Source organism: Ovis canadensis, chromosome 16 (assembly GCF_042477335.2).
Source record: "Ovis canadensis isolate MfBH-ARS-UI-01 breed Bighorn chromosome 16, ARS-UI_OviCan_v2, whole genome shotgun sequence".
Lineage (NCBI taxonomy): Eukaryota > Metazoa > Chordata > Mammalia > Artiodactyla > Bovidae > Ovis > Ovis canadensis.
This window is the reverse complement of record NC_091260.1, coordinates 15,892,454-15,905,149: the sequence shown is the minus strand read 5'-3', so window position 1 is coordinate 15,905,149 and position 12,696 is coordinate 15,892,454. Positions and strand designations below refer to the sequence as shown.

The window sequence follows — 12,696 nt, the reverse complement described above, 5'->3', positions numbered from 1 at the left end:
GAATAGTTGTTGCTGCTGCTGCTAAGTCGCTTCAGTCGTGTCCAACTCTGTGCGACCACATAGAAGGCAGCCCACCAGGCACATGGCTAATTCAAATCTGGCTTTTTGGAACGTTTTCGAAGTCTTTTAGAGCAGGGAGGGTATTTTCTGTGGTTGGTTGAATTACTAAGTGTGGTAACCTCAGATATAGGTGGATGACTATAGAATAAAACAAATCCAGTGAACTCCCTGTCCAATTTAACCACAGCTTTACCAATACTGTCCTATCTATCACCACACCCCTCCCCTAGCTTGTCCCTTTACCTTGTACCCTAGCTCCTCTGTCCATGGGATTTTCCAGGCAAGAGGACTGGAGTGGGGTGCCAGTTCCTTCTCCAGGAGAGCTTCCCAACCCAGGGATTGAACCTGCAGGGTCTCCTGCATTGTAGGCAGACGCTTTACCATCTGAGCCAGCAGGGAAGCAATATGTATTTGGTGCTTAATATTTTCTTGACATTTTTTATCACTATTACATATATTCCTACCAATATATTTTTAGCCTGACTTGTTTCAGGGTTAAGTGTTTCACACTATATATATGTGCGTGCTCAGATGCATCTGACTCTTTGCACCCCCACAGACTGTAGCCACCAGACTCCTCTGTCCATGGAATATTTCCAGGCAAGATTACTAGATCAGGTTGCCATTTCTTAATCCAGGGGAAGACCTCATACTATTAATATAAACAAATTTCTGAAACTGCTTATTTTTTCACCAAATATATCTGAAATTAATTTTTAGGTATACTTGAAGTACATTCATTTTTTACTATAATATTCTACTGTATTATGTATTATGCATATTATGATCTGTTTATCCATTTTCATGTTGATGGGCATTTGAACTTTTAACATTTTTTGCCTTAATAACATTTAGGCTACAAACATTCTCAAACATGTCCTCTTGTTTAGAAGAGATTTTCTAAAAGACATACCTAAGAGTAGAAGCTCCAGGTCAGCCGGAATTCAAATGTTTACTTTCCAATCACCAAACTGATTTCCATTCTGTTTTCAACTGACTATACTTCATACTCCTACCAGTAGTATATAAGACTTTCTTTTGATCGACATTCTCCTGTAAGATTTATTTTTGCCAACCTACTGGAAGTAAAATGGTGTCTCGCGTGCCTTAATTCCCATTTCTCTTACAAGCAGTAGCATGCTTGTTTCTGGTTTTCATTTCCCTGAAGAACTGCTTGCTTTACTTCTAGGAAAATTTTCCAGACTCTTCTCAATGATGAACCTTGCCTGGGTTAGTGTGTGTATGAAGTGAAGTCGCTCAGTCACGTCCGACTCTTTGCGACCTCATGGACTGTAGCCTATCAGGCTCCTCCATCCATGGGATTTTCCAGGCAAGAGTGCTGGAGTGGATTGCCATTTCCGTCTCCAGAGGGTCTTCCCGACCCAGGAATCGAACCTGGGTCTCCAGCGCTGCAGGCAGACGCTTTACCATCTGAGCCACGAGGGAAGCGGAAGTGTGTGGATACGTGTTGCAAATATCTTCTCCCACTACTGGTGTATTTTTTTTTGTTTAATCTTGAGTTAACTTTAGGCTATTTTTCTAGGAATTCATTCATCTCAAGTTTTCTAACTTGTTGACCTTAAAAAAAAATACTATGTATAATTTTATCTTTTAAAACTTTGTTATATCTGTATTTCCCTTCTTGATCCTAATGTTATTTGTGAATTCACTTTCCTTCTTATCTCATGAGAGGTCTGTCAATTTTATTAGTATTTTTAGAGAATTAACTTCTCATATTTTTATTTCACTGAATCTTTATCTTTTAGTTAATTTTTGTTGTTTCCTTCTTTCTCCTTTCTCTGGGTTTGATCTGTTGCTTCCTTCTAACATTTAACTTGGAGGCTTAAGTTACATTATGGCCTTTCTTCTTTTTGTGAAATAAATCTTCAACTGAGTTCGAAACATGTTATATTTCTATTTTTCTCTCTCTTTTTAAAAGTTCCCCAAGACGACTTATTTTACTCCATAGTTACTTAGAAGTATGTTTATAAAATTACGAACTACACGTAATTTATATTTTTTGCAGTTCAGTTCAGTCACTCAGTTGTGTCCTACTCTTTGCGACCCCACAAATCGCAGCATGCCAAGCCTCCCTGTCCATAACCAACTCCTAGAGTTTACCCAAACTCATGTACATCAAGTTGGTGATGCCATCTCATCCTCTGTCGTCCCCTTCTCCTCCTGCCCTCAATCCCTCCCAGCATCAGGGTCTTTTCCAATGAGTCAACTCTTCGCATGAGGTGGCCAAAGTACTGGAGTTTCAGCTTCATTATCAGTCCTTCCAAGGAATATCCAGGACTGATCTCCTTCAGAATGGACTGGTTGGATCTCCTTGCAGTCCAAGGGACTCTCGAGAGTCTTCTCCAACACCACAGTTCAAAAGCGGGTTAGTTTAAATTGCAAATTGGAAAGAAAATGTGGGCTCAATGATTACTGAATTTAGTTGAGACTTGTTTTATGAATTTGGTAAATTTTAAAAACTGAGATATAATTGAACTAACATATATATTAGTTTCAGGTGTACAATACAATGATTTGGTATTTGTATACACTGTGAAATGATCACCATAGTAAGTCTAGCTAACACTCAACACCAGAGAGTCACAAATTTTATTTTCCTGTGGTGAGAATTTTTAAACTCTACTCTCTCAGAACTTCTCAAATATGCAATACAGTATTATTAACTATAGCTGGTGTGCTGTATATTACATCTCCATGATTTATTTTATAACTGGAAGTTTATACTTTTTGACTGTCTCTACTCATTTCAACCATTCCCCAAGCCCCACCTCTAACAACTACCAATCTCTGCTCTGTATCTAAGAGTTAGGCTTGTTATCAAGATTTCACATATAATGAGATCATATAGTATTTGTCTTTCTCTGAGTTCATTTAAAATGCCCTAAAGGTCAATACATATTGCTACAAATGGCAAGATGTCATTCTTTACAAATGGTCAAAAAATATTCCTTTTATATATATAAAATGCATAATTTTACATACATATGTGAATACACACACATCACATTTTCCTTATTCACTCCTCTCCACCAAAGGTTGCTTCAATGTCTTGAGTACCACAAACAAGGCTTCAATGAACATGTGGGTGTAGACATTCTTTCAAATTAGTGTTTTTGTTTTCTTCAAATAAAAACTCAGAAATGGAACTGCTAGGTCATATGGTATTGTTACGTTTTTAACTTTTTGAGGATCCTCCATACTGTTGTTGTTCAGTCTCTCAGCCATGTAGGATTCTTCATGAACTCACAGACTACATCACACCAGTGTTTCCTGTCCTTCACTATCTCCTGGAGTTTGCTCAAAGTTATGTCTATTGAGTCAGTGATGCCATCCAACCAGCTCATCCTCTGTCCCCTTTCTCCTGTACTCAATCTTTCCCAGCATCAGGGTCTTTTCCAATGAGTTGGCTCTTCACATCAGGTGGTCAAAGTATTGGAGCTTCAGTTTTAACATCAGTCCTTCCAATGAATAGTCTGGGTTCATTTCCTTTAGGATTAAATGATTTGTCTCTTCGCTGTCCAAGGCACTCTTCAGGCACTTCTCTAGGACCACAGTTTGAGAGCATCAGTTCTTTGGTGCTCAGCCTTCTTTATGTTCCAACTCTGACATCTGTACATGACTCTGGAAAAAACATGGCTTGGACTATATGTTGGAAAAGTGATGTCACTTCATTTGAGTAGAAATAGGTTTGCTGCTGCTTTTCTTCCAAGGAGCAAGCATCTTTTAATTTCATGGTTGCAGTCATCATCCACAGTGATTTAGGAGTCCAAGAAAGAAAACATGTCATTGCTTTCAATTTTTCCCTTTCTATTTTGCCATGAAGTAATAGAACTGGATACTGTGATTTTTGTTTTTTGAATGTTGAGTTTTAAGCCAGCTTTTTCACTCTCCTCTTTTACTTTCTTCAAGAGGCTCTTTAGTTCTTCTTCACTTTCTGCCATAAGGGTGGTGTCATCTGCATATCTGAGGTTATTGATGTTTCTCCTGGCAATCTTGATTCCAGCTTGTGCTTTGGCAATCTTGATTCCAGCTTGTGCTTCTTCCAGTCCAGCGTTTCTCATGATGGACTCTGCATATAAGTTAAATAAGCAGGTGACAGTATACAACCTTGATGTGCTCCTTTCCCGATTTTCAATCAGTCCCTTCTTTCATGACTGGTTCTAACTGCTGCTTCTGCACACAGGTTTCTCAGGAGGGAGGTAAGGTGGTCTGGTATTCCCATCTCTTTAAATGTTTTCAACAGTGTGTCATGATCCACACAGTTTTCCACATAGGCTACAACAATTTACATCCCCACATTTTTGCAAACAAGAATACCTTGTCTTTAAGATAACAGCCATTCTAACAGGTGTGAGGTGATAGCTCATTGTGATTTTCATTTGCATTTTCCTGACAATCAGTGACAGTGAGCACCTTTTCTCCTACCTAATATCCATCAGTATGTCTTCTTTTGAAATATCTATTCAAATCCTCTGCTCGTTTTTAAACTAGGTGTTTTGGTTTTTTTTGCTAATTAGCTCTATGAGTTCTTTACGTATTTTAGATACTAGCTCCTTATCAGACTTGTTTATAAATACCTTCTCCCATTCAGTATGCTGTCTTTTTATTTTGTTGATGGTTTCCTATGCTGTGCAGAAACTTTTTAGTTTGACTCAGTCCCACTTGTTTATTTTTGCTTTTGTTGCCTTTTCCTCTGGTGTCAATCCAAAAATTCACAGCCAAGATCAACGTCAAGGAGCTTATTACCTCTGTTTTCCTCTAGATGTTTTATGGCTTCAGGTCTTATATTCAAGTCTTTAATTTATTTTGAGTCACTTTTTGTGTATTGTGAAAGATAGGGGTCCAGTTTCAGTCTTTTGCATGTGACTATACAATTTTGTCAACACCACTTATTGAAGAGACTGTCCTTTCCCCACTGTATATTCTTAGCCTGACATCATATATTAAATGATTGTGTGAACATGCATTTACTTCCAGCCTTTATATACTATTCCACTGATCTATGTATCTGTTTCTATGCTAAGGCCATACTGCTTTGATCACTATAGCTCTATAATACAGCTCAGGAGCAAGAAGCATGATGCCTCTAGCTTTGTTCTCCTTGGCCAATTTTTTTTAAAACCATGAAATGTGTCTTATTATACTGGAGTAGGTAGTTAGCTGTTCCCTTCTCCAGGGGATCTTCCCAATCCAGGGATCAAACTCAGGTCTCCTGCATTGCAGGTAGATTTTTAAATTTTTGAGTCACCAGGGAAGCCCTAAGTCCTTGCTGCTACTGGTACTGCTGCCAAGTTGCATCAGTCGTGTCAGACTCTGTGCGACCCCACAGACGACAGCCCACCAGGCTCCCCCGTCCCTGGGATTCTCCAGGCAAGAATACTGGAGTGGGTTGCCATTTCCTTCTCCAATCATGAAACTAAAAAGTTAAACTTCGTGACCCCATGGACTGCAGCCTACCAGGCTCCACTGTCTATGGGATTTTCCAGGCAAGAGTACTGCAGTGGGGTGCCATTGCCTTTCCACTAAGTTCTTGAGGAGATCTAAATCAAATAAACAACTCATTGTTTTTGTTAGTAATCAGTCAAGTTACCTTGTTTTCTTATTTGTCTGCTCATTGCTTTTAAAATCATGAACAGTTCTTTGCTCTTAATCTGCAGTATTCTCAAGGCCCTAAATTATGCTATTCTTTAGAGAAATTTTTAATTTACTTTTCAGCTGGAAGCCAAAGGGATCTACCAGTTTCAGAGTACTATATCACTATTCAAGGTTCCAACTTAATATAAGAATCCCAAGTTCAGTACACTGACTTTGTTACTAGCCTAAAGCTTTGTCACCAATTTAACCACTGATTATTTGCTACCCACTAGTTCATTCTGCTTAACGTTCATCTTCTGAGATGGGATAATCAGAGAAGGAGGAACAGAGACATGAAGTGTAGAAGACTGAAGGAGAAAGAAACGCAGATTTTTCCCGAACTTATATCAAGCCAAACAATGCAGGATTTGACTGCAGTTCAAAACAAAGCCCTTTCAGAGCATGCAGTTTACCAAACTGAAGTGAAAGTTACTATCAGTTCTTTACTTTGAAAGAACTAAACACTAATTGTGATATAAAACCAAAACCAAAAATGTGATTTCATACACAGGTGGATAAACATGAACCAAATTATAACATAATCTGAATTAATGTAAAAAACCAAATCTGAAACAATATAAGGCTGCCACTATGACCAGGCCAAAAAAAAAAAAAAAAAAACACAACCACTGTAATACAGGATTACAGGGCAACCATATATCTAAAAAAAGATACCTACCTGAAGGGACAAGCAGGGTCTGAAATCCAACCTGTACTCTATTCACCATATAGGCTGCTAGAGAAGGGAACGGCAAACCACTCAAGTACTCTTGCCTTGAGAATCCCATGAACAGTATGAAAGTCGAAAAGATACGCCACTGAAAGATGAACTCCCCAAGTAGGTAGCTGTACAATATGCTACCAGAGAAGAATAAAAAAATAACTCCAGAAAGAATGAAGAGACGGAGCCAAAGTGAAAACATCTCCCAGTTGTGACTGTGACTGGTGATGGAAGTAAAGCCTGATGCCATAAGACCAATATTTATTGCATGGGAACCTGGAATGTTTGGTTCATGAATAAAGGTAAATTCAAAGTGCTCAAACAGTAGATGGCAAGAATGACCATCAACATTTTAGGAATCAGTGAACTAAAATGGACTGGAACGGGCAAATTTAATTCAGATAACCATTATACCTACTACTGTGGGCAAGAATCCCTTAAAAGAAATGGAGTAGCCCTCATAGTCAATAAAAGAGTCCAAAATGCGGTACATGGGTGCAGTCTCAAAAATGACAGAATGATCTCTGTTTGTTTCCAAGGCAAAGCATTCAGTATCACAGTAATCCAAGTCTATGCCCCAACCACTAATGTCGAAGAAGTTGAAGTTGAATGGTTCTATGATGACCTACAAGACATTCCAGAATACCCAAAAAAGATATTCTTTTCATCATGGGGGACTGGAATCCAAAAGTAGGAAGTGCAGAGATACCTGGAGTAATAGGCAAGCTTGGTCTTTCAGTACAAAACGAAGCACGGCAAAGGTTAACAGAGTTTTACCAAGAAAATGCATTGGTCATAGCAGGCACACTCTTTGAACAATACAAGAGATGACTCTACACATGGACATCACCAGATGGTCAATACCAAAATCAGATTGAGTATATTCTTTGTAGCCAAAGATGAAGAAGCTCTATACAGTCAGTAAAAACAAAACCAGGAGCTGACTGTGGCTCAGATTATGAACTCCTTATTGCCAAATTCAGACGTAAATTGAAGAAAATAGGGAAAACCACTAGACTATTCAGGTATGACCTAAATCAAATCCCTTAAGATTCTACAGTGGAAGTGACAATAGAGTCAAGGGATTAAGTGATATCTATTAAGACAGATAGAGTGCCTGAAGAACCATGAACAGAGGCTTGTGACATTGCACAGGAGCAGTGATCCAAGACCATTACCAAGAAAAAGAAAGGCAAAAAGGCAAAATGGTTGTCGGAGGAGGCCTTACAAATAGTTGAGAAAAGAAGAGAAGCAAAAGGCAAAGGAGAAATTTAACCATCTGAATTCAGAGTTCCAAACTAGCAAGGAAAGATAAGAAAGCCTTCCTTGGTGATCAGTGCAAAGAAACAGAAAACAATAGAATGGGAAAGATTAGAGATCTTTTCAAGAAAATTAGAGGGACGGTCCTAAGATGGTAGAGGAACAGGACACGCAGACCACTTTCTCCCCCACAAATTCATCGAAAGAACATTTGAACGCTGAGCAAATTCCACAAAACAACTTCTGAATGCTGGCAGAGGACATCAGGCACCCAGAAAGACAGCCCACTGTCTTCGAAAGGAGGTAGGACAAAATATAAACGATAAAAAGAGACAAAAGAGGTAGGGACAGAGATCCGTCCTGGGAAGGGAGTCTTTAAAAAGGAAAAAGTTTCCAAACGCTAGGAAACACTCTCACTGGTAGGTCTGTGGCAAGTCTTGGAATCCCAGAGGGCAACATAACCAGAAAAATAAATAAATAAATAATTGAAACCCACAGATTACGTGCCTAAAGGCAACTCCCAGCAGAGAAGCAGCCCAGAGGCTCGCATCCACCACTAGCAAGCTGGGGGGGGGGGGTGCGGGGGAGGGGGGGGGAGATGGGGCTGGACAGGGAGGGGCAGGCTGCATTGCTTAGGGTAAGAACAGGGCCTGAATGTCCTGAGGGCTACCTGAGGGAACTAATGTGAGATACCAACCCAGACTGTGGGATCGCCAGAGAGAGAGAGAGAGAAAAGAAAGAGAGAACTATCCAGCGAAAAGCCCTAACCTAAGACACTGCGAGGCCCGCTCACAGAACGAAGGACTGAGCAGAGTTAGCAGCTGTAGACCAGCCCATCCCCAACTGGAGACAGGCAGGCAGGGGCAGCCAGAGCCCGAAAGGGGCAATCGCGGCCCCAGAGAGGCATCTTCTACCGAACTGCAGGCACGCGTCGTTGCTAACCAACACTTCTTGGGATTCTAGATGGTTGACATCCGCCAGGAGTGTCACAGCCAGGAATCAGGCCCCCAGGAGAGACACACGGCACACCTGAGAAGGCACACCCGATGTACACCCAGAAAACCAAGCGGCTGGGACTGGGGAGGCAATAAGACACACCCCCCGACCTGGGGGTGCCTGCACTCGCCAACCATCTGGTCACCCGAGCTGCTCGGACCTGGGAAGGGCACAAAACGCAGGCCCAACTGAGTCTGCGCCTTTGTGGAGTACCCAAGAACCTGAACCTGAGCGACCTAGACCTGGGAAGTGCATACAGCTCAGGGTCTGCCTCAGACAGTTTCCGGCAGAGCAACCTAGAGACTGAGAAGTGTAGCCCATGAAAGCACACGTCATGAGGGGGGCAAACCCAGTGCGGCTGAAACACTGTGGGCACTCCCCACACACGCCAGTGATACATGTTTGCAGTGTTCTTCCCTCCCCACAGAAGACTGAACAAGTGAGCCCAGAAAAGTGACCACCACCGCCCCCTTGTGTCAGGGCGGAAATTAGACACTGAAGAGGCCAGCAAACAGAAGAAGCTAAAATAAACAGAGGGAACCACTTTGGAAATGACAGATGCAACAATTAAAACTCTGTAGTTAGCACCGACTACATAGGAAGGGGCCTACAGACCCTGAGAAGAAGCGTAAGTCTGATCAAGGAACTATCTGAAAATGAACTGACCCCACACTGTCGGCAGCGGCTCCAGAGAAACTCCGAGATATATTTTTACTATTATCATTTCTCAAATTTTGAAAAATTTTTAAGTCCTCTATTACTCCTCTAATTTTCATTTTTATAACCTACTATTACCCTACAAAAACAAATTCCCTATTTTTAAAGCAAACTTTATATATATTTTTCATAATTTTTGTGACTTTGTTCCTTTTTTTAATATTGTATTTTTGAGAATCTAACATTTACTCTAGATTTTTAATCTTTGCTTTTTGGTATTTGTTATCAATTTTGTACCTTTAAGAACCCAATCTTCAGTACTCATTTTCACTTGGGAGTGAGATTACTGGCCTGACTGCTCTCTCCCCCTGCTCTCTCCTCCTTTTTCTCCACCAGGTCGCCTCTATCTCCTCCCTCCCTCTTCTCTTCTCTACCCAACTCTGTGAATCTCTCTGTGTATTCTGGATGGATGGTGGAGAACACTTAGGGAACTGATTTACTGACTGGATCTGTCTCTCTCCTTTTGATTCCCCCCGTTATCCTAGCCACCTCTGTCTCCTTCCTCCCTCTTCTCTGTATAACTCGGAGAACATCTCTGAGTGGCCCAGACTGTGGAGCGCACATAGGGAAGTGATTACTGGCTACCTTGCTCTCTCCTCTTTTGATTCCCCCTCTTTTCCTCCTGGTCACCTCTATCTCCCTCCTCCCTCTTCTCTTCTCCATTTAACTCTGTGAACCTCTCTGGCTTCCCTCACTGTGGAGAAACTTTTCATCATTAACCTAGATGTTTTATCATGGGTGCTGTATAGATGGAGAAGTCTTGAGGCTACTGTAAGAATAAGACTGAAAACCAGAGGCAGGAGGCTTAAGTCTAAAACCTGAGAACACCAGAGAACTCCTGACTCCAGGGAACATTCATTGATAAGAGCTCATCAAAAGCCTCCATACCTACACTGAAACCAAGCACCACCCAAGAGCCAACAAGTTCCAGAGCAAGACATACCATGCAAATTCTCCAGCAAAGCAGGAACATAGCCCTGAGCTTCAATATACAGGCTGCTCAAAGTCACACCAAACCCACTGACATCTCAATACTCACTACTGGACACTTCATTGCACTCCAGAGAGAAGAAATCCAGCTCCACCCACCAGAACACCAACACAAGCTTCCCTAACCAGGAAACCTTCATAAGCCACCCATCCAACTCCACCCACAGAGAGGAACCTCCACAATAAAGAGGAACCACAAACTGCCAGAATATGGAAAGGCCACCCCAAACACAGCAATACAAACAAGATGAAAAGGCAGAGAAATAATCAGCAGATAAAGGAACAGGATAAATGCCCACCAAACCAAACAAAAGAGGAAGAGATAAAGAATTCAGAATAATGATAGTGAAAATGATCCAAAATCTTGAAAACAAACTGGAGTTACAGATAAATAGCCTGGAGACAAGGATTGAGAAGATGTAAGAAATGTTTAACAAGGACTTAGAAGAATTAAAAAAGAGTCGATATATAATGAATAATGTAATAAATGAGATCAAAAACACTCTGGAGGGAACCAACAATAGAATAACGGAGGCAGAAGATAGGATAAGTGAGGTAGAAGACAGAAGGTTAGAAATAAATGAAGCAGAGAGGAAAAAAAGAAAAAAGAATTAAAAGAAATGAGGACAACCTCAGAGACCTCTGGGACAATGTTAAGTGCCCCAACATTTGAATCATAGGAGTCCCAGAAGAAGAAGACAAAAAGAAAGGCCATGAGAAAATACTTGAGGAGATAATAGGGAAGGAAATAGTCACCCAAGTCCAAGAAACCCAGAGTTCCAAACAGGATAAACCCAAGGCGAAACATGCCAAGATACATATTAATCAAATTAACAAAGATCAAACACAAAGAACAAACATTAAAAGCAGCAAGGGAAAAACAACAAATAACACACAAGGGATTCCCATAACGAACAGCTATCTTTCAATAGAAACTCTTCAGGCCAGAAGAGAATGGCAGGACATACTTAAAGTGATGCAATGGAAAAAGCTACAGCCCAGATTACTGTACCCAGTAAGGATCTCATTCAAATATGAAGGAGAAATCAAAAGCTTTACAGACAAGCAAAAGCTGAGAGAATTCAGCAACACCAAACCAGCTCTCCAACTAATGCTAAAGGATCTTCTCTAGACAGGAAACACAGAAAGGATGTATAAACTTGAACCCAAAACAACAAAGGAATGGCAACAGGATCATCAGTCCGTCATTTCAGTCGCTCAGTCATGTCCGATTCTGCGACCCCATGAATCGCAGCATGCCAGGCCTCCCTGGTCATCACCAACTCCCGGAGTTCACTTAAACTCATGTGCATCAAGTCAGTGATGCCATCCAGCCATCTCATCCTCTGTCGTCCCCTTCTCCTCCTGCCCCCAATCGCTCCCAGCATCAGGGTCTTTTCCAATGAGTCAACTCTTTGCATGAGGTGGCCAAAGTACTGGAGTTTCAGCCTCAGCATCAGTCCTTCCAATGAACATCCAGGACTGATCTCCTTTAGGATGCACTGGTTGGATCTAATAGCAGTCCAAGGGACTTATCAATAATTACCTTAAATGTAAACGGGTTGAATGCCCCAACCAAAAGACAAAGACTGGCTGAATGGACACAAAAACAAGACCCTTATCTATATTATCTACAAGAGACCCACCTCAAAACAAGGGGCACACAGAAACCGAAAGTGACGGGCTGGAGAAAGATGCTCCACACAAAGAGACTAAAGGAAAGAAGGAGTAGCAACACGCATATCAGCTAACATAGACTTTAAATAAAGGCTGTGAAGAGAGACAAAGAAAGACACTACATAATGATCACAGGATAAATCCAAGAAGCAGATATAACAATTATAAATATATATGCACCCAACATAGAAGCTCCGCAATATGTGACGTAAATGCTAACAAGTATGAAAGGGGAAATTAACAATAACACAATAATAGTGGGAGACTTTAATATCCCACTCACACCTATGGATAGACAAAGTAAACAGAAATTTAACAAGGAAACACAAACTTTAAATGATACAATAGACCAGTTAGACCTAATTGATATCTATAGGACATTTCAACCCAAAACAATGAATTTCACCTTTTTCTCAAGTGCACATGGAACCTTCTCCAGGACAGATCACATCCAGGGCCATAAAACTAGCCTCGGTAAATTCAAAGAAAGCTGAAATAATTCCAAGCATCTTTCTGACCACAGTGCAGTAAGATTAGATGTCTACAGGAGAAAATTCCAGATGTTCAAGCTGGTTTTAGAAAAGGCAGAGGAACCAGAGATCAAATTGCCAACAGCTGCT

General features: G+C 40.9%; 1 protein-coding gene and 1 non-coding gene across 6 annotated transcripts in view; both read right to left on the bottom strand.

Moving 5' to 3' along the window:
* The window catches only part of RANBP17 (RAN binding protein 17), a 355,460-nt gene that overhangs the window by 278,927 nt on the left and 63,837 nt on the right, over window positions 1-12,696 (bottom strand). The gene's annotated exons all lie outside the window — the stretch shown is intronic.
* TRNAC-ACA (transfer RNA cysteine (anticodon ACA)) lies at window positions 385-459 on the bottom strand. The gene has a single exon. It is a non-coding gene; the product is annotated as a tRNA-Cys (tRNA).